Raw genomic sequence first — 6207 nt, forward strand, 5'->3', positions numbered from 1 at the left:
AAGGCAGTGACGGCGTTCCATAAAAAGTAGATAACTCAAAATTGGTCACCGACTTCTTTTTTAATTTTTCACATATGTACTTTACCTTCTTTGGTACACAGCAAAATTTTTGGAATGATGTTAGAGAGAGAGAGAGAGAGACTGAACAATTTAAATGGATGTAAACTTTCATCTTTTTATTTGAGTAGTTTTATGGTTCTTTTTTTTTTTAAATATCGTTTCTGGTTAAATGCATCCGTAAATGTATTTTTCAAAATTATTTTGTTTATCTACACTTGAAATGAAAGATTGCAAAAAATGAAATGCATGATCACATGTCAAATACAAAAAGTAAGATTTAATTAAGGATCTCCAACCCTTATGGATCACATTCTCTATTCTCAAATAACAATCAAGTACATAATACTTGACTGATATTAGATTAAAGGGGTTTATAGTAGATTAGAAAAGGATTTACCGAAAGTTTCAGAAAGAAAGAGGGCGTACATGCGGGGATAATCCCCCGCTCTGGGGTATGTTTCTCATTTTTCAAAATTCACGGAAAAGTTGTATTTCTCTAAAATCATGTTTTCGATAATGTCATCTTCAAAACATTTTATAAATTAATTTTACTGAATGACATATCATTTGACAACCTTTTTTTCCCAAAGTTGACAGTTAATCATATTTAGTGGAAAATGGGTTTACTGCAGTAATGCATACAAAATGAAATTTGAACATGCATGGGTCAAGTCTCCATTCTTCGTTAACGCTTGAATGGTAATGTAAATGTGAAATCTATTACATTTATCCAAAAAATGGAATCTGAACCCATTCTATATGAAAATCGAACATTTCTGAATGAATACGCTTCAACAAACCCGTCCATTTAAATCACACTTCGTAGCGTAGTGCATGGTTAACGCTGTCGGTCTTGCACCAAACTCATTGCTATGGAGAGAGTTCGAATGCCACGTGAAGATTTTTCTTTTTTTTTGTTTTCACATATCCTAAAAACATGAGTGAAAATTAATAAAATATTTAAACAATGAAATACAGAATTGAATTTGTCAAAGATGATATAAACCATATAATTTTGAAAAATGCATGTATAGCTTTCATGAACTTTTAGAATTGAGAAATGTCTTTTCTCAGAGGGGGGATTGTCCTTGCGTTGTACGCCTCCATTCTTTAATGAAATAATTATAAGGCTAAGCAGTATTTAATTAACAAAGATTGCATTGAAGTCTATGAGAAAATGGTCCATCTTGCGAGTTTTATTCAAATTAACAATTTGAAACTCCTTTTCCTAAAAATGTGTAAAACAAATGAATGGACATATGATCATTTTCAACTTCAGATTGAAAATTTAGAAAAGACAATAGTACAACGAAAGAATAGAAAAAAGGACTTTTCATTCTCTTTAGACAAATGGACAAGGCTTTCGCCTACATGGATGTAGGCGAAAGCCTGTCCACTTCTCTAAGGCCTAAAGAGAAAAAATTAAGGTACTTTTAACGTACTAAGATTGACCTTTCCACATAAATCACAGAAAAAAAACATGGAACAGTGATAACTTTATTTAACACATTGATGTCAGTTGGACAATATCAGTGTTGAGAATGTCTTTTTCGTCTTCCAAGCAGCCATCCGGAACTCCCCCGGCTCTTTGTGTTGTGTGACGGAGAGCTGGAGGTCCAGGCAAACCAGCTGTTTCCCCGTGGCGTTCTCGTTCACTTTTACATTCACATGGTAGTCACCCTATAATAGAAGCCACGTCAGATATCTTAATCAACCACGACTGGAAATAATTTCGTTTGAAAAAAAATTATTTTTTAGAGAAAAGTGTTAAGATTTTTTTTAATCCTACAGGTTAGGATACATGTAGAGGTACACATGTATAATTAGCCACAGTAAAAAGTAATAATCATACAGTTTATATACAGTGTATAAACTTGATCAAGTACCGCTGCAAACCAGGTGAGAACAGATGGAATACTTGGGATACTGATGGTGTAGTCGTTGATACGGATATCCTGCAGCGGGCTGGGGACACTGACTAGCATTGACCCCCACACTGCTCAGCATAGTCTGGATCTGTTTACCGATACCCCCCATGATTCCAGCCCAGTCCTCAGTGATCATCTGGTTAACCGTTGTACAAAGATCATTGTACGTACTGAAACAAAAAGGTATTTAGCACATCACAAAGGTGAAAAACTTCACCATCATTCCCTCTTTTGGAAAAGTGGAAAATTCCGATCGACACACAAAACAGTTCGTACATAACATTTTTACGATACTAACCTGTATAAGAGAGAGAGAGAGAGAGAATGATGGGCTTTACATACCAGGAGCCGACGTGGAGCAGGCACGGGATCGGAACTTCCAGTCCTAGAAACGTTTTCCTTTTAACAGAGAGGGACATTCTTGAGCTTCCAATGGTATTTGTCAGACTGGCATCAACGGAGAGATGTATGTCACCCGGGACCTGCACCGGCATAGGGGTCACAGAAACGCTACGAATAACGACATCACTACTGGAACCTGAAAACATATTACCATGGTTTGGAAAAATAATCACAAAAATAAAATACTACTAGACTGATAAGTATAAATACATGAATATATACTTAGATAGCAAAAAATATATAAACACATGACTTTCTTCAACCTAGCTAATTAATGCATTTCTTATCCCAGTATAGGTTGTAAAATTTGAATAACGTGTAATTAAATAACTAGTTCCTCAACTTCAGCATTTTATTTTTTTTTAAAGTAAGCTGCGGTTTCTTCAAAGAAAGAACTCAATCTTCCTCCCTCCAGAGAGAGAGGGACAGAGAGAGGGAGAGAAAGATTGTTTGACATGAAATTTTCTGGCTGCAGATTTGACGTAAAAGAAATTACTGTCGTCTTCTTTAGAAAAAAAAAGTTAATAAGAAAGAAAAAAAAAAGTTAATAATTTTCAATTCCACTTGTTTACATCATCATGTTGGTAACTTGATGTAAATGTGCGGTTAAAATGACAGACGCGGCAGAAAAAAGAAATATTACATGTATAACATAATTGCAAGCAATACAGTTTAATATAAAATTCGTTATAATTCCTGGATTTGTTTTCTCTGCATAGAGAATATTTAAGGAATCACTGTCTAGTTTTGAGAGTATGCCAGGGCATCAACAATAGCGGAAACATGGATAATTTGCATAACGGGCGAAGCCCGTTATGCTAAAATTATCCCATGTTTCCCACTATTGTTGATGTCCCTGGCATACTCTCAAAACTAGACAGTGATTCCTTATATTTCCATTTCATTGTGAAATAAAATTGTAGACTTAGACATTAAAAATGTAGACTAATAGATTTAAATTACACGAGGACTTCCATGCCAATTTCAATAGTCTTCGAACACTGACGTCAAACACAAAGGCAGCCGCACGAGATTTTCATGCATATTTGGACTACTCAGCGTCAGACACAGAGACAGATGCGCATGAAATTTGCATGCGTATTAGGCCTCCTTAGCTGCTGACCTATCGACCTGCCTAATTTACATTCCGGCAGAATTATCAAGAAATAAATTCCCCCAACTTTCAAACAGTTATCACAGAGAAAAAAATTAGAAATGGAAATATTTATCAATTTTGAGTTACATAAACGTCTTGTAGTACTATTATCACATGGGTTATTAATTTCTTTTATGGGATAAGTACCACAGTATATAATTCATAATTTAAAAAAAAAAAACAAATTGAAATCGATTATTGTAATACACAGGGCAGTAATGTACAAAATGATTATTTTTTTCATTTTCAACCAATAATTTGGAAGCATAGCATAAACGGATTTCCTTAAGGATAATTGCTTTACGGTAACTGCCTGTTTCAATAAATAGTGATTGTGCACTGATTCTTAATTTTGTTAGCTGTGATCTTTCATGCTTTTTTTTTTAAAGGAAACTTTAAAGTAATCCTGCAATTTATAATCATTACAGTTTAAGATTTTACTACTGAAATAAAGTTTTCCAATGTTAGAAGTTGAAATTTTGCTCAATTAATAATAATGAAAAACTACTGTCATGTATTTTTTCTTTTATCTAACTATAATATACTAGTTACATTTTGTTTCTTTAAAAAAGGGCCCATTTAAACATAGAAAGGTTTCCCGGCGTCAGGGGCAGTTTACTGCACTTCCCGTCAATGGAAGTCAACTCACTAAAGACGTACCTGCAAGATTAGAAATTTGTAAATATCTGCTCTAAAATTACCACAGTCGGTCATCTGAAGTTGTGTTATTTCGGCCAAAGCCAGAGAAAGTCCCACCAATAGACAGAAAATGCTTCCCCCCATCTTTCTTTCTTCACCTTCTGATTGCGAATACAGATCAAGTACACCTGGGTACTAGAGAGAACAAGCCGAGTGAAATGTTCGACCAACATTCAAAGATTTGAAAAAGTTATATTTAGTTAGACAAACTATATTTTTTCAAGGGCATCAAATTATACTGAAAGACATTATAGTGTTAACCGATGTTTATCTAATATAGGTACGCATGTTTTCGGATGTTAATCTATTTTTTTTCCAGATATTCGATTCTTCATGAAAATAGTTATATGTAAACCGGGTATATATTGCTTGACAAATATGTTTTTGTGACCATTTTATTCTTTTTATTATCTATTGTAAAATAACCAAAAAATGCTATTGTAGTATAAATTTCAAATAAATTTAATTGTCAACATTCCAAATATCGATGCTATATTTATACCACCACAGAAATTGTTGACGTGGCCTTCGCATGTCTCAGAAGAAAGATGGACGTTCGTGACGATGCAGACATGTTTGTTCAAAGAGCAAACAAAAGATGGAAAATTAGGTCAAATAACACTAAATCTAAGATATACTGCACCTAAAAACAGTAATGGACAGATAAGAAACATTAATGTTTTTACTTTAATTAGTAACAAATAAGATGCGCAAGGCATATGCTACTTGGATATGCAATAAATATGAACAAACAAGAAAACATTGATGTAATCATCAATTGTCGCCCGGGAAATATATAAAGTAAACATTGGAAATGAGTCTTAATCATCAAACCACTTCGATATGTATGAAAAGGCCTGCGTCTAATTGATGGAGACGATAGTCGCGAATATTGTGAAAACTTCTAGTCGGATAAATATCAATCAAAAACGATACCATTTTAAACTTCAGTTCCTCGAGTAAATGTTGGCTGCATAAAATATAAATTTCAGTTAGACACATGCATCACCTAGTATATTCAAAAATATATTTAATTTTCAATTTTAGAATATAAAACACGAACTGTGTAGAGTACGTTTTTATGCGAGAAGTAAAATTTGATGTTCTAAAATAAGGGACCTGTCGTTTTTTCGATAGTAAACGATAAGCAACTTTATATATTAAATATGAAAAACTTGTATATTTTTAAAGATTCACTTTATTGAAGTAAATATATTATGTGTCTCGTAATTTATAAAGGGAAAGAACATTCTGATTAACAATCTTTTCAATGTTTAGAAAACCTTTAATTCTGAATAACTACTCCCACCCCAATCCCCATACACCTACACTTAAACTTATATGTATAGAGCAGCCCGGTCCTCCGGGCTGCAATAAACCTGCATTGCTGTACCCAGAGTACAAATGTAACGCCCATCCTCATCCCATTGGTGGGTTTTGTTTGATGATATTTCTCAGCCTCTATTGAAAGACATATTTCGAGATGTATTTTACCAATTATCAATTTATCAAATTAGGGCTAGGCTGTTAGGGTTAGTGCTAGGGTTAGGGTTAACATTAGGGCTAGGGTTAGGGTTAGAATATGAATTAGGGTTAGGCTGTTAGGGTTAGGGTTAGGGCTAGGGCTAGGGCTAGGGTTAGGGTTTAGGGTCAGGGTTAGGGTCAGGACTGGCTCCACGGACGGCGAGTCGCCGAGAGCTCCGAGCGCAGGGCTCTACAGTATCCTGCCCCTCCGCTGACTGACTGACTGACTGCTTGACTGCCCCCGCGAGGACCGAGGAAAAACGCAGCGGGATGCCTTGCTCCCCGTTAATCGCGTATGTGGCAATACCATTTTTTTTAGTGTTACAAAGTTGAATGCCGTCTAAACGCGTATGTGACAATCCATTTCTCAACGTAGGGTTAGGGTTAATGTGAGAGTTGGTGTTAGTCTGCAAGGGTTGATAGATGATCTTTAAGATA

General features: G+C 34.9%; 1 pseudogene; it reads right to left on the reverse strand.

Moving 5' to 3' along the window:
- Positions 1-1589: 1589 nt before the first annotated feature.
- Positions 1590-4367, reverse strand: LOC134263948 (ganglioside GM2 activator-like; annotated as a pseudogene).
- Positions 4368-6207: the final 1840 nt, after the last annotated feature.

This window comes from Saccostrea cucullata, unplaced genomic scaffold, assembly GCF_032062105.1.
Source record: "Saccostrea cucullata isolate Sc308-1 unplaced genomic scaffold, CSIRO_AGI_Scuc_v1 ctg12083, whole genome shotgun sequence".
NCBI classification, from domain to species: domain Eukaryota; kingdom Metazoa; phylum Mollusca; class Bivalvia; order Ostreida; family Ostreidae; genus Saccostrea; species Saccostrea cuccullata.